Source organism: Pezoporus flaviventris, unplaced genomic scaffold (genome assembly GCF_033815535.1).
Source record: "Pezoporus flaviventris isolate CSIRO_AGI_PZ_B2104156 unplaced genomic scaffold, CSIRO_AGI_Pfla_v1 ptg000074l, whole genome shotgun sequence".
Lineage (NCBI taxonomy): Eukaryota > Metazoa > Chordata > Aves > Psittaciformes > Psittacidae > Pezoporus > Pezoporus flaviventris.
In genome coordinates this window covers 89,509-116,123 of record NW_026892622.1, presented here as the reverse complement: position 1 = coordinate 116,123, position 26,615 = coordinate 89,509, and the positions used below count along the sequence as shown (strand labels likewise).

At 52.0% G+C, this 26,615-nt stretch overlaps 2 long non-coding RNA genes across 2 annotated transcripts; both read right to left on the bottom strand.

The window, feature by feature from the left end:
- Window positions 1-5,107: 5,107 nt before the first annotated feature.
- LOC133279393 (uncharacterized) lies at window positions 5,108-8,221 on the bottom strand. The gene is made up of 3 exons (XR_009746877.1): window positions 8,127-8,221; window positions 5,793-5,905; window positions 5,108-5,368 (listed from the first exon to the last, which is right to left on the bottom strand). It is a non-coding gene; the product is annotated as an uncharacterized LOC133279393 (long non-coding RNA).
- A 1,803-nt stretch (window positions 8,222-10,024) lies between these two features.
- LOC133279392 (uncharacterized) lies at window positions 10,025-11,283 on the bottom strand. The gene is made up of 3 exons (XR_009746876.1): window positions 11,176-11,283; window positions 10,336-10,396; window positions 10,025-10,155 (listed from the first exon to the last, which is right to left on the bottom strand). It is a non-coding gene; the product is annotated as an uncharacterized LOC133279392 (long non-coding RNA).
- Between the last annotated feature and the right edge of the window lie 15,332 nt (window positions 11,284-26,615).

Below are 26,615 nucleotides of genomic sequence, written 5' to 3'. Positions count from 1 at the left end.
AATTCTTCCACTGCCTTTTGAGAACCACAAAACCAGAAATCCTCATGAATTCAGGAACACTTTTCCAAATAAACCTCTATTTCTGCGTCTTCTTTTCTCACCCAGAAAATGAGGCTGGTTGATACTCACCTGCTAACAGGACACTGCAGAAAGAAAATGCTTCATAGCTCTAAATTGCTTTGAACAAAGGAGTCTTAGCTGAACACGAAGCACTATTTTCAGATTTAACATGAGGAATCATTACTTAAGGTACGCACATTTTCTCACACTGCATTTAACAGCGATTAAGAAATACAATTAGGATAGCTCTCACAGCAGGGAAGTATTTGTAACACCTCCCTCTGGGTCACAAGTCAGCTTTGCATACTTGCATGGTGTTGGATTAGCCATTACTTTATACACAGGTCCTCCTGATGTAGCCAGAAAACTGAATGAGGTTTTTGAAGGAGGAATCCCAGAGCTGTGGGCTTTGAGCAACTCAGGAGTCTGCAGGGGGTAACCACAAGCTCTAAAACACTTGTGCCGCTCACAGAAAAACGCTCTTGCTATGCAGAGATGGGTATGAAGGGCCACAGACAAGACTGAATACTTTCATTACTTACAGAACTCAGGCAGACTTCATCCCAGAGCTGTATGCCATGGCCCTCTTTGCATGACAAAGAACAATTTGCTTGCAAAACATGACTGTCCCCTTTCTGACACTTTACCAAAGCCTTGCCTTTCCAGGGACAGACAATGGCTCCTGTCAGGCAATTCAGAGGACTCCAGGCGCTCTGTGTTCTCTCACTCCTTCCCTACATTATTCTGTACAAAACACACGTGGAGCCCACCCAAGATAACTAAGCGACCATTAACATCAGGTTCACAGAGCATACAGCCAAGAAAGGGCATAGTCACTCTTTGCTGAGGTTCCTTTTTTACCCCTTGAAGCCAACCTTATGTAGTATAAAAGACCTTGTATGATCCTCTACCTCGGCATGGGTTTTAGTCCAGTTCTTTCTAATGACATTGAATTCACTATCCAGTTGGTACATCACACGCAAATGGCCACTGAGGAGGAGTGCACCTGTGCAGCAAGTGCCAAGTGACCAAATAGCCCTTTTAACACTGGTTTGGCTAAGGTGAAAGCAGAGACTTACCCGGTCTTGTAGACCAGAAGACTGTTCCTCCAGAGAGGTACACAGATAGAAGGATACACAGCTGTCACAGCCTCATAGGAAATACAAACTGCAATGAGTATGAAGGTGACGATTGGCTAGAACAACACAGACATTATATAGCCAGCAGTCCTGTGAAAGAAACAAAACATGTCAGTAAGCTGCAGCAATTTAAGAAAGAAGCTTTTTTTTTCAGTCCTCTTCTAGCATCATCCTTTTGACTCTGAGCTACTCATTGATAGTGGCAGCATAATCTAGAGCTGGGATCTCAGAATACTGCAGGCTCTTTCTTCAGATGTCTTTACATCTTCACTTTGCCATTTCTACCACTCCGCTTTTATCAGCAGCACTACAATCAACATTATCAATTTGCCATGTGCAAACCCTCATGTGCAATCAGGAGCTGAAGAGCAACACATCCATTTCTGTCTGAGTCTGGAAATGCAGAAGTCCAGTAGAGGTACACAGCAGAAACAGTCACTACGTACTAGCAGCGTGCAGCAGGTCACGATAGGCCCCTTGGTTTCCACAGACACCATGGATGGAGTAACGACTGTTAACTGTTTGCCCCTATGGATTTCAAGACAATTGCAGTAGTTTTGAAAGAGGAGTTAAAAGGTATTGAAAAATGCAATTTAATTTCCAGTCATTAGCAGCTTGGTTTGCACCTTCCCGAACACAGGGCATGGGCTGTTAGGTTTCCAGGAATTGCACACAGAGCTTCACCTCATGCATTAGGCAGGAGAGTAAAACCATCACCCTCAAGTGACCTTTCCCTGCTGCTGAAAAACTACAGAATGTTAGCACTTCCCAGCAGGAAGTTTATGAACTTCCTGAAATCCTTCTACCTGTCAAGGTTGTGAACAAAAGTGCTGCAGAGCGTTAACAGTGTTCCTGTATTGTCATGAACAGGAACTGAAGAGGATAATTCAGTCCTGCCAAAATTAATTGCAATGCTTTGACTGCACAGTAGCGTAAGACAGGAAACAGGTACTTGGCTGAAGGCAGAACCTCAGCATTTCCCAATCCCATTACAAAAATCCTAAACCCTGACTCCTGAGAACCATAACATCAACAGAGAGGGCAGAAAACTACAAGCAAGTGCACACAGAGAAACTCAGAGCTAACTCCATGTGCTCTAACAGAGCTCTACTTCCGAGGCCCTCAAGGCCTTAGCTCATTTGCAATTAAATCCAAGGGCGTGTTAAATCCATTTCTCCTTTCTTATGTTCCCATTAAAACAAACCTAAACCAAACTCAAACCACAACTAAGAGTTGGCACTGGATAAACCAGGAACCACTGTGAATAAAGCCTATCCAGATTTCAGAAAACACAAAATGAAGAGGCCTCCCAACTCTCACATCCTGCTCTGCTTTCCTTTGTAAGCAGAGCTGAAAAGAAGAGCCTTGGACCACACCACATCACAATGTCTACTCGTGGAATTCTCCTTTTCCCTCTGCAGACTTATGCATTTCCAGAAAAAAAGGTCTTTCCTAAATTAAAAGCCCCAGCCAAAACAACACCACTCCTCTACCACTAGTATATGTCTCTCTGGAGACAATCCAATGACAGAGCAAAGCTGGCAGCTGTAGCTCTTAGGCTCCTATTAACAGTGCCCCACACTGGGCACACACCTCCTTTCACCCAGGATTCATGGGGCCGCTAACAGCATCTGTACTCTTAAGGCAGTAAGGGAGATAAGAAATCTCTTACTGCAAACAAGAAATCTCTTATAAGCACCATGCAATGGCGATCAGGATCCGACTCCTTAGGAAGATCAGCATCAGTATGATTATGACCTCAGCACCATAAAGTATTACCCCTGGAAACACACAAAAGTTAGGTTTATGAAGAACCAAACCAATAGGCTGCCTCTGTAATTCCCCCCTCTCCCCACCCCTTGTGTTTTGCACTATTGTTCATGAACTCCATAGAATTCCCTGCTGGAGCAGCTCTTTCCTTCTCTCACTGCAGCTGCCAATCATCAACCCCATTTCATAGCTTTGGGGGGGGAAATTCTACATGCCCAGAGTTTGTCAGAATGGGCACCACCCTGCCAGTACACCCCTAACAAATTCTGCTTTTCATAACAAGCATTTTGCACGTTTATACTCTAATGCTGCTCATCCGTGGTATTTAGATACAACAAATAAAAAGGAGATGAAGAGTCAACTTTGCCTGAAGAGTGCAGTTTTCTGATACATACTCCTTTAACATTTACGTGTACTTAAATCAACAGGCTCGTCTGAGCGTTAGCTTGGCGTGAGCTCCTTTCCCCTCATTCCTGTCAAAAAAAACAAAGAGGCTTTGTGAAGCACTTCTGAAAACAAAGGGGCTTTGGGTTTTTTTTTGTCCAGTTTTGGTCAAATGATTTTCACCTTCCAGCTGTGATGCTGGAATCACACAAACTTGCTCTGAGGTTAGAGAGCTGAGAGCACCATGTCCCGAAACATTTCCTCTCTTAGTTGTGAGCAGTGTTTGATTCATAACCCAGATCTTGTTTAAAGAGTTGGCTTCTCTCTGATTTTTATTTGTGTCACTTCAAATCCTACTGCTGCAATAGGAAGCAAAAGAATTCTCTGGACTCCACCTCGAGAAGGCAGAGTCTTAAATGCCTGAAGCACACCTCCTCTCACCCTGAGACACATCCCTTAATTCTGGGTGCCTCAGAGGGTTAGGCAACAATTAAACCAGCCCAGCAGTGGTGGATGGTTACACACAGCAGGCCCTGTCTCCTCCAGCTGAAACCAAGAGTTCTGTGGAGGGAGAGGAAGACAAAGGGAAGGTATCCCTCAGCCGTGGCGTCTGGAGGTTTGCACAGGGACAGGGGAATTGGCTTCAGGTCCCACAGCTTTGACACAGCCTCAGAATCCAGACCCAGATAGTCAGAGATGATGTTCAGTTGCGATCCCCAGTACTGATAGCAGTACCCCTAGCCATCAGAACTGAATGTGGCAAGTGACCCCTGTGGTGCTCAGAGCCACAGACTTTCTTCAGAACAAAGGTTTTGTTACACACATTTCAGCACCTATTTTTAATATGCTTCTCCATGAAGGAATACATAGGCAGGTTGCTTTGCAGTTGGTCTCAGCCCAGTTCAGACCTTTTAAGTTAAGGTAGCTTGTCCCCATTAGTAGTACCTCAATTCACTCATCTGAAAGTGACACTGACCTCTGGATAAACTGTACATTGGCTGCTAAGTATCAGGCAGGGGAGTTACACAGAAAGATGGAATAAAATCCTAATATTCTCTAGGGCCAGCATGCTAAAAAGCTCTGCCTCAACAATATGCAAAGAAGCTCCTGAGCTCAATGATCCAACACAGTTACCTGAAGACACAAAGCAGAGAAAGCAGACTAAAGGAGTAAACTACTGCTCTATTCATTTAGCTACCAATTGGGAGAAGCACTGCTTTAGGCTATGTGCCATTCATCATCAGTTAGTGCCTTCGGGCCTGCTCATAGAGTAGTAACAGCAGCACAAATAGTATTTGACAGGTATTTGTTCTCTCTTGTGCCCCTCCTTGTCTTGTTCCAGTAGGATTGTTTTAAATACACTGCCCTTGTAAGAGAAAGCACTGAAGCACTTCTGAAAACCAGAAGTGATGACATTTGTGATGGTTCATTACACAGCCTCAGGACAGCCTCCAAGAAAATGCAGTCACCTGAATGTAAACAGGTCTACAAAAGATGCACAGTTATTCGTCTCATTTCTGGGGCCCTCCAGGAGGGGGCATAAACAGACTGAGACAAAAATGCCCCTCCTTATCTTCATCGGGACTTAGTTCTTGCCTTCTGCTTCCTCATTGTGAAGACTGAACACACGGGAAGTAGAATGCTAGGAACACAAGCCTTTTTCACTCTCATCACTAGTGCGACTGCATTCTGGCCCCTTACACATACGCTAGTCGCTTTGCAGAAAAGGTAGATTTTTGTACTATACAAAGAAAGTGAATTCTGATTACTTCTATGAGCAACATATGTAGAGGAGGAGATTTAACAAGGCAGAAACTGTAGCAAGACAGCGACTGAATCTTCTGAACATCCCTTAACGGATACCAAGTTTAAAGGGCACTTACTAAATGCTAACCATGTTTGCCTCAGCTGCAGGTGCACTCTCAAGTCTGTCTGGAATTCAGTACCAGAAACAGTGAGCTCAGATCCAGGTATTCCTTTAAGATGGTCGTACTCCCAGCGACAATGCCAGATGCCTGTTAAAAATCAATCAATATCAAATGAGCGTTTTTGAAGAGTGCCAAGACAAGGTTGGGGTTATTTAAATCTTTGACAAGTGAAGCGTTTTGTCCTCAGCATGTCAGGGAAGCAAAACTAAACACGCGTTACTGCGAGACTAGCCAGCTATAACATCACATCTACAGATAAGAAAGATCAGAACAAGTGGACTAAGTACACTGGGGGTAAATAGTTCAGGTTACTACATCTGGGGCTAAGTATCAGCACAGCTGGATTCTTACTGAATTTCGCTGCCATTTAGGCCCTTCTCATTTAATTGAGTCTAAACCTAGGCACTAGTTCTCCCAACTACAGCATTTAACTGATGTAATCACTTACTTTCCTTGCCCAAAATCAAGCAATAAGGAAAAACAGCCTCAGAGCCTGGAGGATTACACCTACCATAACCTATAATTCCAGTCACGCCAAAGATGAAAATCCAGAAGAGAATCCCAGCTGTGAACCTCAATAACACAAGGAAGAGCAGACTCACAATCATTGCAACGAACAGCCCACTAGAAAGACAAGAAACAGAAACCCAGGCAGAACAAGTGTGAGCATCTTTCTTGCACGCCTCTTACTCCAAATGAGGGTCCCTTCACCTCATGTAGGAGAACGGTTTGCAAAAATGTATTTCAAAATCTTCCTTATGAAATATTTCCTCATGGCTCTCTGCTGTTAGAAACAGACAGATTATATATGATGATCTGGACACAGCCAGAATTGTCTGCGTACACCGAGTTCTCAGGGTGTCTGAATGGGACCAGCACACGTCTGGTTTGGTCATTTACACTGGCTGACCAACTCACTGCCTTTTCCAGGCCATGGCCTAGTCTACAGCACACAAACTTAAATGGGAGAAATACCTGGGTGTGGGGAGGTTACTGGTTTATGTCCTCTATTTAAAATCCCTGCTTGCACAGAAACAATATTAGGAAAGTAACATTTGAGGAGCTTTCCTAGAAAAAAAAGAACTCATTTGAGGAGGAAAACCAGTGATCCTTTCTACCCATCGGAGAAGAAAATGATCAGGGCATAGTGAGCCATAAAAAGAACCTGTTCAGAGCCATCAGTGGGACCCCTAGGATGGACATCTCCAGTGTCTTTATCAAGTCTGTGCTAAGGAAACATTTGCTTTCATTTCACTCCCAGAAAGCAAGTCAGAAAGGAAAGAATGACTGCAAAAGGCCTTTACTCAGCAGGTTTCTTCTAAAGCAATGCAAATAAAGCAGTGGGAACAATGGTTCCATCCAACAAAGATCCCGCTCAGACGATTCACAGAACATTTCATTTCTCGAGAACTTTGAGGTGTTACATCAGAATTTTGTGTTAGAACAGCCACAAAAGAAATGAAACCCTTTTCTTCCCTGTGGTCAGGAACTTCTCTTCTGAACGTTCCCAGTTTATTTAGCCAGTGACTAAAGATAACAAAAGGGTCACCCTGACCACAAACAATCAAAACCGGATGTTTTGGGCAAACTAAGCCAGACGGGCAGAGGGACAAGAAAAAGAACATCAGTTTATTTAGTTAAGCCTTTGTAAACTGGTCTTAAGTCCTAGCCCCTTAGAGGCCTCCCAGCATGATGCGTGTTCCCTTTCTGAATGGCTTGTTTGAAATTCAGAATGCATTCCTCAAAAAAAGCACTGTCATTTTGGAGTTCCTGAATCTCTTCTTCAAGGTAGTAAGATACCTTTATCTACGGTTAGCTTCAGATTTGCTCTAGTAACACCAAAACTGAATGAATACATGGTAACAACCGTCATTAATAGAGTGCTTCCCTTAAACTGAGCCTTGAAAGCAGCAGTTCTTTGGGAGTAGGATAAAAAGAACAGAGCAATTCCATATTAGATTTTTCATCCCACCTCCTTTCACCATCAGGCCTTCACTCTCATCACCCAAACTCTGGAACTTTCATATGCTTGCCCAGAAATCACTGGATGCATGCTGTCATTTGGTGAAAAGTGTGAGGAAAATTCTACCCAACTACTTTAAAAGTAACAACAATCCCTTATAAAAGTATCCTATTTGAAATGGGGAAACTGGCTTCAGTATGGAGAAAGTCTGTTCAGAAAATGGTCAAGTCTCTCTCCAGCCCATCTGTTGAGCAGCATCTCCTTTGAGAGAATCTGCACCATGAGTCTGATTTCAATAACAGATCTAGAGGGAACGGCCATTTAGGCATATATACTCACAGATCTGCTGCAGCAAAATAGCTACTTCTTTTGTTTTGGTGCTGCATTTTTACTAATTGCTCATTATTGAGTAAGAATTGCAAGATAAAGCTAACTCTGTTCAGTAGTTTTTGTTCTTTAAGTTGCTTTGCCTGCTGCACTGGATTTGTGTATTACAATGAATTTAACTACATATTGCTAGTATCAATTTGGAAATTGGGATGTGTTTTATAGAGATACTCACGACATTTAGCAACTGCAATTGGTTTGAAAGTCTCGTAATCCAGAATTTTTAGGTTTGGAATTACCAGGCAGATGGGTCCTGCAACAGAAGACAGCAGCACCTCTTGGCTTTCTGCCTGGTAGGATATTCAAAAGCTACTCCAGACCATACTGTATGCATGTATGCTGTGCTATCCTTACCTCACATACAGAACCATAACAACATTACGGCAAAGCTTAAAAGTAGGTTTGGTAACAAACACGTACGTGATCAATTCTTCAATTCCCTACACATTCCATAGTGAGTTTGGAAAAACATAAAATTACCCATTAGAATCTTACATTAAAATCCAGTACCAAGAAATAGCATAGTCTTCAAAACTTTTTACTCCAATTGATCTTGCATCCAGGATATTACTGATGCTGCTGAGAAAAGACAAGACTGCTAATAGCAGAGAAGCAGAAAACTGCTCAGTGAAGCAAAAGGAGGACTTCCTGGAGTTGTTTTCCTGTCCTGAAAAGTGCTTGCCCATATTAACGTTTCCTAAGAAGAAATGAAGAATCATCTTGTCAAAGAACAAACAATGTAGCTGTAGATGCCAGAAGAAGGAAACTTCCTAAGGTGCTGGTGCTAGCACTGCTGGGAAGGTGCTAGAATGTGGCAGCCTCAGATCGAGAGGTAAGAAAAGGTACCCCTGTGCTCCAGACTGCCTGAGGATGGAGAGTAGCTGGTTGCTACCCAGCATTGGAGATGCTTGCTGTCCATCTGCAAGGGAGGTGCTGTCTGGCATCAGAGCCCAGGACGTTGCCTTTTGACCTTCAGACGTGTGCTAAAACCAGGAGCATGCTGATGAGGTGAGATGCAAAAGTACTAGGACAATCCACAGTACTAGGAAGGCTGCTGTAGGAAGGAAGAGCTGAGGCCATCACTGGCTGGCCCGAGTCCTGCTGCATGAAGACTTCAATTTGAACCTCCTTTAACTTTCCTTGCTATTAATTTTGGCTAGGAAAACCAAGTGGAATGTTTTCAAAACTGACAGTCATTCTGAGGAACACTAAAGCTTGTGGCTCCTTGTTCATTTCTGCATAACACAGTGCTGGGTTTCCCTACTGGAACTTTGCAAGTGCTCAGGCACAGAAACCATCTACCAGGAAGTCTCGCCCGGGTACCCTCAGCCATTTGATACAACAGATTCTGATCTTTGTTTTCCAATTCCTAAATTATTTCACAGTCTCAGAATCCAACACACAAGCACTTAAGAAGGGTAAAACCTACTTTGCAGCTCCCCTGAGGTCGGTTACGTTTCTTGTTTTCCCTCTTCCGTCTTTGAAGGTAGTCTGATTTGCCACAGCCAGCACACCACTCTTCATGGAGAAGTCCAGGAAGCATCTCTTCGGAACTATTCAAAATACCAAAAGAAAGCAGGAATGGAAAGCAATAGAAAAAGGAAGCAATGGAAAAAAAGACAGAAACTATGGGTAAGACAGAGAGAGGAGGAGTTTATAAAAGAGAGAGACAAGGACAGACGTTCACATGCTCATTTATGTTGCCCTGCTCTTTGCTGCACCAAATCCTAGGTTTCATTCCAAAGGGAAGAGTAGGTCAGTCCTCTTACACAGCTGTACGTCACCTTTATCTTCTGGTTCTGCACTTTCCTTATCAGGTTCCAATAAGCACTGATGCCTGGGCTCAATATTCAGTCTGCAATATCTACTCCCCCACTTATTCTCAGGAAACACTTAACTAACATGTCTCTTTTCTTCCCTCTCTGATCTTCACCTCTGGCTGTAGGCAAAAAGAAGGTAAGAACTTCTTTGCAAATGATTTTCTGTCTTTTGGGTCAGCACATCATTTTTCATACAGATTTTTAATTCTTTAGTGCTTCATCCATTATTTTCTCTTTTTGACAGCCTGGGCCTGCTTTACACAATCTCTATTTTAAAGCATGGAAAAAAGTAACAGCACTTCCTTATTTGCATGAGCTTCTAGGTCAGTGACAGATACTCTTGAGCTCTGAGACCTCTGCCTGTCTACTCAAAAGCACCTGCTGACCACAGTGACACAACCAGCTTTTTGTCCCCTTAATTCCTCTGCTGCTCTCCATAGGCAGCACTATGTGCAGCACTGAAAAGCAAGCTGCCCGGTTAACTGGGCTCAAGCACCACCTGAACTTCAACAGCTGCCCAGAGGAGCTTTCCTACAGTCGTGGCATTTCCTTCCTGACAACAGGTTGGCTTGGGTTCGGTTGGGTGCTCACATGTTTTGGAAGGAACAGTTTGCACCGTAAACCACTTCTTATCAGTAATGATTCAAGAGCAAGAAAGAGCTCAGCTTGACCCAATCACACTCCAAGTGTCCATGGATGGCTCTCTAGAAAAAATGATGATAAAGCTTCATACTTTCAAACTGTTTAAAACTGAATGGAGGCCACTGCCAGGTAAAAGCCAGCTCCTCGTGGTCTTGCCACAGAACACTTTTCAGGCTGGAGCTGTGATTTCATGTGAACGCTTACAGTCTGCTAAGATGTGTGTAAGATACAGAACCACTCACAAGGCCTGCTTGGAATTAACATCAAAGGACAACCTTCATCACGTAGAGCTTGAGCAACAGACTGAAAAGGGGAAAACCGGGAATGCTGAATACACAGCAGAATTAAATACGTGGGTTTTGTTTCCCACCCACTCTGAGAAAATGCCCCAAACTGGACTCTCTAGCCTCCTCCCCAAACATGACTGCTGGAGCTGCAAGACACATTCATGATGTGAGAATCCAGCCTCTCAATGGGATTTGGGAAAAGACTATTCATTACTTTTCTAGTGACAAGAAAGAAAAGACCTCTTCACTTTGGATCGGCAGGTAAAGCAGCAATGACTGGGCAATCGCTCCTTGCCTCCCCCTTACTTTTCTCCTAAAGAAGAGTAAGAATTTAACACAACTAACACAGCTTTAGTGCAAGGCGGTTTAGAGATGGGAGAAATCACACAGTACACTTGAGTCCAAAACCAGTTCCATGAAAGACAGACTTCTTTGCCTAGCTAAATTACTGAGGAGCTCTACACAACAGGAGCCTTAAGAACTGCTTTGAGACACTCTGCTCGACTGCTGCGGGGTACTTAAGTACTAAAGGATACTTCTCACAGTACTGCAACCACATGGGTAGCTGCAGATACTCTTTAAGGAAACAGTAATCACTGAAAGAGTTAGAGATGGGATGTGCATACAAGACCTTCATCCCTGACCAAATCACTGTCAAAGCGTATGTATGGGACAACTCCTTATATGGTGAGATCAGAATAATTCAAAGCTTTGCTGTAGCTCAGTAAAACCATGCTTATTACACATTGCTTGAAGAAACAAAATGTATTCCATCTCCTCCTGATACACACAGACCTTGTGAGGACTCTTAAAACCAGGTCTGCAGAACTGCTTCAAGTAATTCCACTGATCGGGTTTGTATCTGTAGGAAGCCTGAATATCAATGTAGGTCACAAACCTGCCTGGGCAATGTGAGACATAAGCTGCAAGAAAAGAAGACACACTGGGGGTAGAGAAGGGTAAGGAAAGTCAGTGCAACCAGAAAGCAAGAAAAAAGGCCACCTGCCAAACTGCCCTGTTCTATGGAATTGCCTTCAGTAATGCTTACTGCAGCATTTGGAAAGGGACACAATGCATTTGCCAGTGCATTTGGAAGGGTATGAATTTTAAAATCAAACAAATGTACGTCTAGTTCTTAAGCACCATGACTAAGAGGCATCTTTCCCTCCTGAGCAGCTATTTCCATGCAGAAGTGCTCTGTTGAGATCAACCGATTCACTTAATTCTCACAATTCAGGATTTAAAACCACTGGGAAACAGAGATAAGCAAAGCAAGCCGCTCCGCAGGTATCCCAGGAAGGTGTGCTTACAGCTGCCTGCTCCCAGACCTCTCAGTCTCCTCTCGAATGGCACTGCCTAAACACCAGAAATAAAACCCCAAGAGCTTCTCCTTCGGGTCTTTTCTGTTACTTGGTGCATGTTGAGAACAACTAAGAACCAGGCAGCAATGCTTTAGGACTACTCTTGCTCCAAGGTGGAGAAAAGAATTAATGATCCAAACTTGGGTACTTAGAAGCTGTGCCATCTGTGATGCCATCTGTAAGCTGCGCTGATCCGTTACCAAAAAGATTCTCTGAATGATGAAAACAACTGCATTTACTGTGAGAGTGGGGAGGCCCTGGAACAGGTTGCCCAGAGAGGCTGTGGATGCTCCATCCCTGGCAGTGTTTAAGGCCAGGCTGGACGGAGTCTTGGACGACACGATCTAGCGTGTGGTGTCCCAGCCTGCGGCAGGGGAATTGGAAGTGGATGATCTTAAGGTCCTTTCCAACCCAAACCATTCTATGATTCTGTGAAAAGAAAATGGCAGGCTCCCTATGGGGAAAAATCACGCATGAGAGAGAAACACTGTTGGGTTTGCATATTCGGGATGAGGCTTTGCAATATTAAGGTTTTGTAATACTAAGACTTTGCAATATTGGGGCTGGGGCTAAGTTACTCAGGGAACGAAACATAGGGTTTGAAATACCGTGACTTAAACAGGCACACTCTGTGCTTAAAGACAACGGCATCTGTGGGCAACAGACATGCTCTGTGGTGCAAAAGAACTCTATCTTTGTACAGCCTATGAAGCTAAGCCGGTGCAAACCGCTGCTGTAGTTAAGCAGTAAGTTGGGGTATCATGTGCCTGCCAGAGAGTTATGAAATCAAACCCTAAAAGGAGAGAAAGAAAGAAGTAAGAGGAAGGGGTGTACGAAACTGAGTAAGGGGAGGTGGAACCAGAGGCGGGACAGTTAGCACGTAGATTATACACGTCGGAGAGGCTGTAAACCTTGGAGTCCCCAACCAATGGGGTAACAAGGGAGGGAACTTGAGGATGGGAAAGGAAATACAAATCAAAGTTCTGCCTTTGCTGTGTGTGCCTGCTTGCCAGGACACCCGTTTGTGCACAAACGTTAAATAAATAGCTGCTCCACTGCTGTGTCTGACCGAGGCCTGCCTGAACCTAGAGACTGCTTCTCACCCTTCAACTTATCAGTCACCAAAACCCACGACCCATTCCCTCAGCAGGAGGCTCACCTGAGACTCCAACTTCTCGCCGCCTTCCTTTTTCTGGGACGCTGCTCTGGGAGGGGCACTTTCTCGCCTGACCTGCTGGAGGCTGCTGCTTCTCTTCTCCCTGCTCTTCACTGGCACCTTCCGCACTGCTTCTCTGGGCTCGTTTCTTCCCCTTTCTCTTCTTTACCCGTCTCTGCCAGGCATTCTCCTTCTCCTTCCTACTCACCGCAGGCAAGCAGAGGGGGAAAACAAAGCAGTTGTGTATTTTTTTAACTACAGAAATCCCATGCAAACGTTTCACAGAAGAGACAATCCCCTGCAAGAAAACGTGTTTACAAAAACCAGCACTCACAGCGACTGCAGCCGTTGGCGAGAACCTGTGCTTGAGCTACGGCAGTAACTAAGAGTCACCTCAGTGCAGGACGCGACTCCGTGACGAAGCACGGAGCCTCCCGGACACCTGCACAGACAACACATGGCCAGAAGCCTGTCCACAGAGCACCAGGACAACCTGGGAACGAGAGACTTCCCCAGAAACAAGGCCTGGAACATTTTCAGTTCATCCTCAAATAACCTCCTGTGACACCACACTCATTTTCAGCCGCACGCACTGACCAGGAAGGTCATACATATTTTGTACTGTAGGGTGCTGTACGCGTAGCCTGTGTACCAGGCCATCCACAGCTATCTCATACATTAAAAGCGCTAGGATTTAAAAGGCATTTGTAGAGCTTTAATGAGAGAAACTCCGTTTAGTTTTTAGATGGCATAAAATTACATGAACAAGCCCTAGATCAACTGCTCCCACATCTAAAGCCTTCAGCTCGATGACCACAGTAAATCAGCAGCAGGGCAAATAAAGGTTCTGGCCCTTCTCAACACACTGAGACTTGAAATGCAAATGGTACAATGGGCTGCTGAAAACCACACTGAGAGCAACGGGTGGTGGGACTTTCAAACACTGGGATACACTTAGCAAAGGCCACCTGCTTGCTCAACACCAGAGGATCTGCCAACAGGGCTGACCCAGCCCAATTACAAATTTTACATACCATAGAGGGAGATGAAGTTCCTGGGGTGCACATAAAGGATGTGCTGGGGCACATAAAGGATGTGTCTGGGTTATTGACGATTCAGGCAAAAGAAAACCCGCTCGTGGGATTGCTTTTGCTCAAAGAGCTGGGGGCATTTGGTGGGTATTGCGGGAGGGTGGGGAAGTCCGGCGTGTACCTGAAGGAGATCTGATTTGGGGTGAAAAGAGCCAGTGAATTGAACTTTATGATGCTGTGTAATACTGAATTCCGTGATCGCTTCCATGGCGGCTGAACACCCATCACTGCGCGGGACACCTCGCGGCCCCTGTCCCCACCACTGTGGGTCTGAGGATCTGAACCTGACTCCCTTGATCACCATTAATGAAGAATGGACTTTGATCAAACTGGACAAGGGTCGCAGTGATGGAATCGGAACTGGCTTCAGCATCCAACAACCCAACACCACACACCATCCATCTTTCCTGCCTGGAGACACTGCTATGGCAGATGGAGCCCCAGGTCAGGGCCTGAATGAATTCAACGGACTTTTGTATGGACGGTCCATAGACTAAGGGAATGATAACTGTGTGTGTGTGTGTGTGTGTGTGTGTGTGTGCGCGTGTATAGGTATAAGTCTCAAAAGACAGGAAGGATGACAGTGGGAAGTGTGAGGCCTGGCATGACATAAATGGTATGGAATAAGGGGTGGATACTGTCCTGGTTGTGGCTGGGACAGTGCTCGTTTGCTTTCTAGCACCTGGTGCTCTGCTGTGTTTTGGCTTTATTCCGAGAGCAATGCTGACAACACACTGACGTTTTAGTTGTACATAAACTGGGGGGAGTTATCTGGAAGGGAAGGATCACTGCTCGGGTCGGGCTGGGTATCACTCAGTGGGTGCTGAGCAATTGTATTGGGCATCACTTGTGTTTATTGCGTTTTTTTTTTTCCCTTTCCCTTTTTTTTTTCCTCTTCTTATTATTTCCCTTATCATCATTCACTATTACCAGCACTAGTACATTGTGCTTCGGTTATTAAACTGTTCTTATCTCCACCCTCGGGTTTTTCATCCTTCCCTTCCTGCTCCCCATCCCGCTCCAGGAGCCAAAACCCAGCTCAGAGTCAACGACACCTCTGCCCCATCCCCCCCCCCCTACCCCCCCCCCCCCGGGTGCCGGGGATCGGCTGCCCCAGCAGCACCTCCCCCCCCGGGGGGAAACAGCCCCCAGGGCCCCCCACAACAGCCCCGCTCCATCCCCAGGGCCGGAAAGGTGCGGGACCCCCACAGCTCCCAGCCCCCCATGCCCCGGCTTCGCAGCACCCCACACTCCCAGCCATCTCGCAGCCCCACTGCCCAGCGCTCGCACCCGCCCCCCGCATTCCCCCGCAGCGCCCGGCCCCACTGCCCAGAGCCTCGGGGGGCCGCAGACCCCCAGCCCCGCTCCCCGGGCTCTGCAGCGCCCCCCAGACCCGCGCCGCGCCCGCTCACCCTCACCTCCTCCCGCTCTGCCGCCGCCATTGCCGGCTGCAGCTCCGCCTCACGCCCTGGGCCCGCCTCCGCCGCAGCCAATCAGCGCACGGCTCCCCCGCGCGGGGCACGCAGGGACCTGTAGTCCGGCCTCCTGCACATGCGCACGGGGCAGCGGGACCCCCGTGAGGGGCGGGGCCTTTCCTCATGGAGGAGCCGCCCCCCATGGGATCCCAGAGGCACCGGATGGGCTGGGGTGAAGGGACCTTAAAGCTCCTCCAGCTCCAAGCCCTGCCACGGGCAGGGACACCTTCCACATGGAAGGAGCAGCTTGCTCCGAGCCCCTGTGTCCAACCCGGCCTCCAACGCTGCCAGGGATGGGGCAGCCACAGCTCCTCTGGGCACCCAGCGCCTCAGCACCCTCACAGGGAAGAGCTTCCTGAGAGCTTGTGAAATACGAACTCACTCCTCTAAACGAGGTAACGAGGGTTTAGTGAGGGACAAAGTCAAGAAAGCAAAAGCGACAGCGCTGGGCGCCTGACCGCAGCCAGAGGCGCAAGGGATTAGCATTTGGTACAAGTTTATATACTTTCAGTATTACATCAGTTATATGCATATTCATAATTCCCGCATATAGGCGGGGGATATTAGAACGAGCTTCAAGAATTTATTATCACAAGTCTCCTCCTCTTGGCGTCTGCGCACTGCTCTGTGGTGATTGTGAGCAGGGGGCCTGAGGATGAAGTAAACAGTCTTCCTCTTGTGAGCAGGGGTCTTCAAGATGCAGTAAGCAGTCTTCCTCACGGTGTACTTTTCACCTCTGGCACAGCTGGACCCCCCGGCAACCACACAACCAGCTATATCTGTAATTATTCTGATAACTAGCAAGGATTTAAAACAGTGTGACCTTCCTGCAAAATCTGTTGCAGGATGGGCAGACAAGGAGTATCCCAAGCTAGCAGAGCCTTGGGAGGCTCTGTCTCCAAACGAACTGATAAGGATGGTGTGAAATAACTCATTCGTTTTTAGTGGGGCCACTAAAGCCTGTTATCTCACCACAGACTTACAACACAAATATTGCTCTTTAAAACTACTTTAGGAGACCAGCGTGAAACAATTAACTCATGTTTAAGTGGGGCCACGACATCCCCCAGACTTACAACATAAACACTGTTCTCTTTCTACAGCCTAAGTTAAGCTAAACAGTACTTTAACCCTATATTTTCCAGGCACTAGCTTTCCTTATACCAAGCTTCACCCCCCACCTTCTCTTACCTTTACAAATTCTTTTGCTATGTGACTCCATTTAGATCAAGAGATCTGAACCTTTTTAACTTGCTGTCTAGTCTGGTATCTTTAGCGTGTTTTGTTTCTGTTACTGTAAACTCGTACAGTTACATCCTGCACGTGAGCACACCTATGATTTGAGAAAGCCAGTACATTTATGTGTTCATCACAATCTCACCTCAATCCACCTCTGTGGAAAGGAAAAAGGGGATAAAATAAGCAGTAAATCGCAGCCTCCTTGTGACTTCCCAAAGCCTCCGGTTTCAGTTCTAAAGCCTCGTTCGCAGGGTCCCAAGGCTCAGGTTCAGTTTCCAAAGGCTCGGCCGCGGGGATGCTGCTGCCGGGCGGGGGGCGCACGAGCCCGGCCGCGGGGCTGGGCAGGGCCCGCTCCGCCGTTCCCCGGGCTCCCGCGGCCGCGAGACCCCCCCCGCCGGCCGCTCCGCCCGGTGGCAGCGGGCGCCCGGGGCGCGCGTGGACAGAGCCGTTGACAGCGAGGCTGCGGCGGCGGCGGCAGCAGCGGCTTTTGAGCGGCTTCTGAGCGGCTTTTGAGCGGCAGCGGCTTCGGCAGCGGCTTCTGAGCGGCAGCGGCTTGGGCAGGAGCAGCGGCAGCAGCACCAGGTGAGGCGGCGGCGGCAGCTCTCGGCGGTCCGGAGCCCGCCCTCCGCCGCTCCCCGCGATGGTGCCTCCCCCGTCCCCCCAGCGTCCCCCCGCAGGGGCTCGCGGCACCGCTCCCCTCTCCCGGTACTGGCAGTGGCGGCGCTGGGCGAGCCGCCGCCGCTGGGTCTGGGTCTGGCGAGGCAGCGCCGGCCCCTGGCGCTCCCCGGCCCGCCCCCAGGCCCCGCCCCGCCTGGGGCCGGCCGGGGGCCGCCACCATCCACAGGTGCCCGGCGGAGCGCGGACCGGCGGCGGAGCGCCCGCTCCCTCCCCGCCCCGCAGCCTCCCGGCAGCCGCGACCCCCGAGACCCCGGAGCGCGGTGCTGCTGCGGGGGTGCCGTCACCGGCAGCGCGGTCGGGCAAGGTGCCCGTGCTCCTCCTGACCCGCATTGACCCGTCGGCCTATCTGCGCTCCGGGACCGGCGGGGAGCGGCGCGCCGTGGAGCCTCGGCCGGGAAAGGCCGGGAATGATGCGGCTCCGCTCGGCCCGGAGCGCCCGGTGGGGGCCGGCGGGGACCCCGCGCGCAGCGACAGCGGCCGCGTCTGTCGCACGGGGCACGACAAGGAGAGCTTCGAGCGGCTTTACCGCGTGGGACCGCTGCTGGGGAGAGGCGGCTTCGCGTCCGTGTACTCGGGGCTCCGCCTGTGTGACAACAGCCCGGTAAGGGCGGGCCCGGCGGCGGGCCGGGGAGGCGGCGGGGCTCGGCTCAGCTCAGCTCAGCCCAGCGCTGCCCTTGGCTCGCAGGTGGCGATCAAACAAGTGGCTCGGGAGCGCATCTCCTCGTGGGGCGAGCGGGTGAGTGCGCGGGGCCACCGGGACAGTGCGGGGCAGAGCGGGTGGGGGTGAGCCGGTGGGGCCGGCGGGGGGGAAAGTGGGACGGCGAGAGGGGAGTGGGTGTGGAGTCACCAGGGGACACGGGCCGGGTAGGGGTGCACCAGAGCATCCCTGGGGCTTGCGGGGGGCACCTGCAGGAGGGCATCAGAGCATCCCAGGCAGGGAGGCACAGGAGCCCCGGGCCAGCATCGGCCCTACTGACGGTGCCGTGGTCCCCCTGCAGCCCAGCGGCACTCGCATTCCCTTGGAGATAGCCATGTTGAGGAAGGTGCGCTCCGGCTGCAGTGCCATCATCCAGCTCCTCCATTGGTTTGAGCTGCCCCACTCCTTTGTGCTGGTTCTGGAGCGTCCGGAGCCATCGCAGGACCTCTCCGACTTCATCAAAAAATGGAGGTTCCTGCCCGAGGATCTGGCGCGGGGCATTTTCCTCCAGGTGCTGGTGGCTGTGCGGCACTGCCACAGCCGCGGTGTCCTGCACAGGGATATCAAGCCCCAGAACATCATCATCAACTTGGCCACCAGAGAGGTCAAGCTTATTGACTTTGGTTGCAGCACCCTCCTCAGGGACACGGTCTACACCAAATTTAGCGGTGAGCCCACAGCCCAGGGTGCTTCCGGTACCGGGCAGTTTGTGAACAAGAGTCACGTGCTGATGACGAGGTGGCGGGTCACACCGAGTGTGCATCCCCACGTCCGTGGCGCCACCGGTGCAGCCCCTGCATCCCTGGGGATCCGCGGGCGAGAATCCAGGAGCAGGCGGCATCTGCCTAATGAGGTGCGCCCGTATCCTGTTGTAGGAACACCTTTGTACTACCCGCCGGAGTGGTTCCGCTGGCGCTGCTACCACGGCCGTCCGGCGGCGATCTGGTCCCTGGGCGTGCTGCTGTATGAGATGGTGTGCGGGGTCCTCCCCTTCCGGTGCTGCGAGGACATCGTCAGCGGGCAGCTCTTCTTCCAGCGCCGGATCTCTGTCGGTAGGTACCTGGCTTCGCAGCAGCAGGGGAAGGTCGGGGTTTAGGGGGTGGCAGCTGATCGCCCTTGGTCAGCTGGAGGAGGTGGCCCATGTCCTGCCATCCTGCTCTCCTCCAAACCGAGTCATGGATCAGGAGGTCTGGGTGCAGCTCTGAGCGCACCCAGGCCTGGGCGCTGCGGACGGTGGCACAAGGTAGGCAGGAGCCTCCTGCAACTGAGCGGCAGTTCCCGGATTCTCCCCAGAATGCCAGCACCTCATCAGGTGGTGCTTGTCCATGAGAGCTCGCGACAGGCCATCCCTGGACGATGTGTTCAACCACCCTTGGCTGCAAACATCCACTGCCCCAGGAGACAGCCGCCCTCCACCCTCACAGCCTGAGCCAGCAGCTGGGCAAGTAAGCTGGGGGTGCCTCTTGGGGGGAGCGTGGGGTTTGGGGGTTTTGGCAGGTTGGGTTTTGCGGAGAGCGGGTGGTTTTGGGTGTTTGGGAGTTTGGTGAGGTTGGGTGTTTTGGGGGTACTTTTGCAGTTTTTGGGGGGCTTGTGGGGATTGGTTTCTGGGTTCTTTGGAGAGCAATAGGTGTCAGAGGGACACCTCATAAGAGTTATGTCTCCTCCTTGTAGCTGGGGCAGTGGTGAGGTTGGGCTTTAGTCTGAGGATAACGCTGGTAACACACCGATTGTATAGTGGTTTCTGATTAGCACTTACCCCGAGCAAGGCTGATTCAGTCTCTCACGCTCTGCAGTGAGGAGAGACAAGTTCTGACAGCAAAGCAACAGACAAAGCGGCTACTCCAACACCCGCCACGAGCACTGCAGCTACTCCAACACCAGCCACAACCACTGCGGTGACACCAACAATAGCGACAGGCACCGTGGCTACTCCAATGGCAAGGACTGTCACTGCAGCTACAACTCCAGCAACATGCACTGCTGCTATTCCAGCCAGGGCAAAAAAAGCAGTGTGGCTACTCCAGACTCAGTGACAAGCAGTGAGGCTTCTCAAACCCAAGCCACAAGCACTGCAGGTACTACAAATACAGCGACAGACACATCGGCCACTCAAACGCCGAGGACAGGCACTGTGGCTGGTGCCACCCAATTCAACATGCCCTGCAGTTAATCCAGCCCCAGGCACAAGGACTGCAGTTACTCCACCACCGGTTTTAAGCTCTGCAGCTACTCTATCTCTGGGAAGGAGCAATGGCGCTACTGTAAGGCCTGCTATGTATACAGTGGCTACGTCAACCCCAGCCACAAACGCTGCAGCTACTCCAGTGCAAGCCACAACCACTGCAGCCTCTCCAACACCAGTGACACACACTGCTGCTCCTGCAGCCCCATCAACAAGCAGTGAGGCTTCTCCAACCCAAGCCCTAAGAACTGTGCCTACTGCAACCATGGCAGCAGGCCCGTGGGCTACTCCAATGCCATAGACAGATGCTGTGGCTGCTACAACTCCAGTGATGGGCACTGCAGGTATTCCAACCACATCAACAAGCAGTGAGGCTTCTCCAGTGTGAGCCACAAGCACTGCGGCTTCTCACTGCCATCCACAAGCCCTGCGGCTACTGCAACCCCAGTGACTGGGACAGTGGCTACTACATGGCAACAATAGGCATAAACACTGCAGCTATTCCAGCCACTGCAACAAGCACAGCAGCTGCTGCAGTGCCAGCCACAGCAACGGGGCTACTCCAATGCCTGAGACAGACACTGCCGCTACTGCAACCTCATTGACGAGCAGTGAGGCTTCTCCAAACCAAGCCACATGCACTGTGGGTACTCAAAGTACCATGACAGACACATCAGCCACTCGAATGCAAAGGACAGGACCTGTGGCTACTCCAGCCCCATCAAGAAGCACTTTGGACAATCCAACCCCAGGCACAAGCACTACAGCTGCTCCACCACCAGTTTCCAGGTATGCAGCTATTCCAACTCTAGGAGGGAGCACTGCCGCTACTCTTAAGGCCTGCAACGTTTGCAGTGGCTAGATCAACCCCAGGCACAAACACTGTGGCTTCTCCAGCGCCACTGACAAACACTGCTGCTCCTCCAATGCCATCGACAAGCAGTGAGGCTTCTCCAGTGCAAGCACAAGCACTGCAGCTTCTCATTGCCAGCCAGAAGCCCTGCGGCTGCTGCAACCCCAGTGAGTGGGACAGTGGCTACTACATGGCAACCATAGGCATAAACACTGCAGCTATTCCAGCCACTGCAACAAGAACAGCAGCTGCTGCAGTGCCAGCCACAGCAACGGGGCTACTCCAATGCCTGAGACAGACACTGTTGCTACTGCAACCTCATTGACGAGCAGTGAGGCTTCTCCAAACCAAGCCACATGCACTGCTGGTACTCAAAGTACCGTGACAGACACATCAGCCACTCGAATGGAAAGGACAAGCACTGTGGCTACTCCAGCCCCATCAAGAAGCGCTTTGGACAATCCAACCCCAGGCACAAGCACTGCAGTTGCTCCACCACCAGTTTCCAGGTATGCAGCTATTCCAACTCTAGGAGGGAGCACTGTCGCTACTCTTAAGGCCTGCAACGTTTGCAGTGGCTAGATCAACCCCAGGCACAAACACTGTGGCTACTGCAAATCCTACCAGAAGCACTACAGCTACTCCAGTGCCAGCCACAACCACTGCAGCCTCTCCAACACCAGTGACCCATCAACAAGCAGTGAGGCTTCTCAAACCCAAGCCACAAGCACTGCAGGTACTACAAGTACAGCGACAGACACATCAGGCACTTGAATGCAAAGGACAGGCACTGTGGCTGGTGCCACCCAATTCAACATGCCCTGCAGTTAATCCAGCCCCAGGCACAAGGACTGCAGTTACTCCACCACCAGTTTTAAGCTCTGCAGCTACTCTATCTCTGGGAAGGAGCAATGGCGCTACTGTAAGGCCTGCTATGTATACAGTGGCTACGTCAACCCCAGCCACAAACACTGCAGCTACTCCAGTGCAAGCCACAACCACTGCAGCCTCTCCAACGCCAGTGACACACACTGCTGCTCCTGCAGCCCCATCAACAAGCAGCGAGGCTTCTCCAGTGCGAGCCACAAGCACTGCGGCTTCTCACTGCCATCCACAAGCCCTGCGGCTACTGCAACCCCAGTGACTGGGACAGCGGCTACTACGTGGCAACGATAGGCATAAACACTGCAGCTATTCCAGCCACTGCAACAAGCACAGCAGCTACTGCAGTGCCAGCCAGAACAATGGGGCTACTCCAATGCCTGAGACAGACACTGCCGCTACTGCAACCTCATTGATGAGCAGTGAGGATTCTCCAACCCAAGCCTCATGCTCTGCGGGTACTCAAAGTACCGTGACAGACACATCAGCCACTCGAATGCAAAGGACAGGCACTGTGGCTACTCCAGCCCCATCAACAAGCACTGTGACTAATCCAACCCCAGGCACAAGCACTGCAGTTGCTCCACCACCAGTTTTAAGCTCTGCAGCTATTCCGACTCTAGGAAGATGCAATGGGGCTACACTAAGGCCTGCAACATAGGCAGTGCCTAGATCAACCCTACCCAGAAGCACTGTGCCTTCTCCAACGCCACTGACAAAAACTGCTGCTCCTCCAATGCCATCGACAAGCAGTGAGGCTTCTCCAACCCAAGCCCTAAGAACCATGGCAGCAGGCCCATGGGTTACTCCAATGCCAAGGACAGGTGCTGCGGCTGCTACAACTCCAGTGATGGGCACTGCAGGTATTCCAACCACATCAACAAGCAGTGAGGCTTCTCCAGTGCGAGCCACAAGCACTGTGGCTTCTCACTGCCAGGCACAAGACCTGCGTCTTCTCATTGCCAGCCACAAGCCCTGCATCTACTGCAACCCCAGTGATTGGGACTGTGGCTACTACATGGCAACAATAGGCATAAACACTGCAGCTATTCCAGCCACTGCAACAAGCACAGCAGCTGCTGCAGTGCCAGCCACAGCAACGGGGCTACTCCAATGCCTGAGACAGACACTGCCGCTACTGCAACCTCATTGATGAGCAGTGAGGCTTCTCTAAACCAAGCCTCATGCTCTGTGGGTACTCCCCATACCCACAACTCCCCCCAGGTGACCCTCAAGTAACCTTCTACACCCAAAACTGCTTCCAAGTGACCCCCAAGTGACCCCCAGACCAAAAACAGTTCCCCAAGTGTCCCCCAAATGAAATCCCAGACCCACAAGTGCCCTCCAAGTGCCCCCAAAGACCCAGAGCTGCCCTCCAGTCATCTCCCAGACTTACAACAGCCCCACAACTGCCCCCCGAGTGACCACTCAGACCCACAACTGCCCCCAAGTGACCCCCCAGACCCACAACTGCCCCCAAGTGACCCCCCAGACCCACAACTGCCCCCAAGTGACCGCCCAGACACACAACTGCCCCCAAGTGACCCCCCAGACACACACCTGCCCGCCAAGAGAGCTCGCAGACCTACCTCTGCCCCCCAAGTGTTTACCCAGTGACCCCCAGAGCCATAACTGCCCCCAAATGATCCCCTCAGCCCTAAAATTGCCCCCCTAGTGGCCTCCCGGACCCACAACTGCCTCCCAAATGACCCCCCAGTGATTCCCCAGACCTAAACCTGCCTCCCAAGTGACTCCCCAGACCCACACCTGCCTCCCAAGTGACCCCCAAGTGACTCCCCAGACCCACACCTGCCTCCCAAGTGACCCCCAAATGACTCCCCAGACCCACAACGTCCCCACAAGAGATCTCCCTGAGCTACAACTGTTTCCCAGCTGACACCCCAGTCAGCCCCAGACCCACAACTGCCCCATGTGCTCCCCAAGTGATCCCCAACACCCACAACTGCCCCTCACTGCCCCGCTCCCATCCCGTTCCCATCCCATTCCCACCCCGCTCCCATCCCGCTCCATCTTGCTCCCATCCCGTTCCCATCCCGTTCCCATCCCGCTCCCATCCCAGCTCCATCCTGTTCCCATCCCTCTCCCATCCTGGCTCCATCCCATTCCCATCCCGTTCCCATCCCGCTCCCGTCCCGGCTCCATCCCGTTCCCATCCCGGTCCCATCCCGGCTCCATCCCGTTCCCATCCCACTCCCATCCAGCTCCCATCCCGCTTCCATGCCGCTCCCATCCCGTTCCCATCCCACCGCTCCATCCCGCTCCATCCCTTTCCCATCCCGTTCCCATCCTGCTCCCATCCCGTTGCAATCCCGCTCCTACCCCGCTCCCATCCCGCTCCCACCCCGCTCCCATCCCGTTGCCATCCCATTGCTATCCCATTCCCATCCCAACTCCATCCCGCTCCCATCCCATTCCCGTCCCGCTCCCATCCCGTTCCATCTCGTTCCCATCCTGTTCCCATCCTGGCTCCATCCTGCTGCCATCCCAGCTCCATCCCGCTCCCATCCAGCTCCATCCCGCTCCATCCCGTTCCCATCCCAGCTCCATCCCGCTCCCATCCCACTCCCATCCCGTTCCCATCCCGTTCCCATCCCGCTCCTACCCCGCTCCCACCCCCTTCCCACCCCGCTCCCATCCCGCTCCATCCCGTTCCCATCCCGGCCTCATCCCGCTCCCATCCCCCTCCCATCCTGCTCCCATCCCGTTCCCATCACGCTCCCATCCCGGCTCCATCCCGCTCCCATCCCGCTCCATCCCGTTCCCATCCCGGGCCCATCCCGCTCCCATCCCATTCCCATCCTGGCTCCATCCCGTTCCCATCCTGCTCCCATCCCGGCTCCATCCCGTTCTCATCCCGATCCCATCCCGTTCCCATCCCGCTCCCATCCTGGCTCCATCCCACTCCCATCCCGCTCCCATCCCGGCTCCATCCCGCTCCCATCCCGCTACCATCCTGCTCCCATCCTGTTCCCATCCCGTTCCCATCCCGCTCCCACCCCGTTCCCACCCTGCTCCCATCCCGCTCCCATCCCGCTCCCATCCCGCTCCCATCCCGTTCCCATCCCGCTCCATCCCGGCCCCATCCCGCTACCATTCCCCTCCCATCCCACTCCCATCCCGCTCCATCCCGGCCCCATCCCGCTCCCATCCCCCTCCCATCCTGCTCCCATCCCGTTCCCATCCGGCTCCCATCCCGGCTCCATCCCGCTCCCATCCCGCTCCATCCCGTTCCCATCCCGGCCCCATCCCGCTCCCATCCCGCTCCCATCCCCCTCCCATCCTGCTCCCATCCCGTTCCCATCCCGCTCCCATCCCATTCCCATCCCACTCCCATCCTGGCTCCTTCCCGCTCCCATCCCGTTCCCATCCCGCTCCCATCCCCCTCCCATCCTGCCCCCATCCCATTCCCATCCCACTCCCATCCTGGCTCCTTCCCGCTCCCATCCCGCTCCATCCCGTTCCCATCCCGCTCCCATCCCGTTCCCATCCCGCTCCATCCCGTTCCAATCCCGGCCCCATCCTGTTCCCATCCTGCTCCCATCCCGGCTCCATCCCGTTCCAATCCCGCTCCCGTCCCGTTCCCATCCCACTCCCATCCCGCTCCCATCCCGCTCCCATCTCGGCTCCCATCCCGTTCCCATCCCGACTCCGTCCCGTTCCCATCCCGCTCCCATCCCGCTGCCATCCCGTTCCCATCCTGCTCCCATCCCGTTCTCATCCCACTCCCATCCCGTTCCCATCCCGCTCCCATCCCGGCTCCATCCCACTCCCACCCCGCTCCCATGCCGCTCCCACCCCGCTCCCATCCCAGCTCCATCCCGCTCCCATTCCGCTCCCATCCCGCTCCATCCCGCTCCCATCCCGTTCCCATCCCGCTCCATCCCGGCCCCATCCCGCTCCCATCCCCCTCTCATCCCGCTCCCATCCCGTTCCCATCCCAGCTCCATCCCGCTCCCATCCCGCTCCATCCCATTCCCATCCCGGCCCCATCCCGCTCCCATCCCGTTCCCATCCTGCTCCATCCCGGCCCCATCCCGCTCCCATCCCCCTCCCATCCCGTTCCCATCCTGCTCCATCCCGGCCCCATCCCGCTCCCATCCCCCTCCCATCCCGCTCCCATCCCGTTCCCATCCCGCTCCCATCCCGGCTCCATCTCGCTCCCATCCCGCTCCATCCCGTTCCCATCCCGCTCCCATCCCGCTCCCATCCCGTTCCATCCCGGCCCCATCCCTTTCCCATCCTGCTCCCATCCCGGCTCCATCCTGTTCCCATCCCGCTCCCATCCCATTCCCATCCCACTCCCATCCCGCTCCCATCTCGTTCCCATCCCGCTCCATCTCGTTCCCATCCCGTTCCCATCCCGTTCCCATCCCGCTCCCATCCCATTCCCATCCCGTTCCCATCCCGCTCCCATCCCGCTCCCATCCCGTTCCCATCCCGTTCCCATCCCGCTCCCATCCCGTTCCCATTGATACAGAGGGTTGACCAATGTACAGGGGGGTAGTACAGGGATATTGTACAAGGGGGTTGTACAGGGGGGTTGTACAAGGGGGTTAGAGGAATTTGCTTGCTTAAACAAAAGTATTGTCTGTTGTAAATG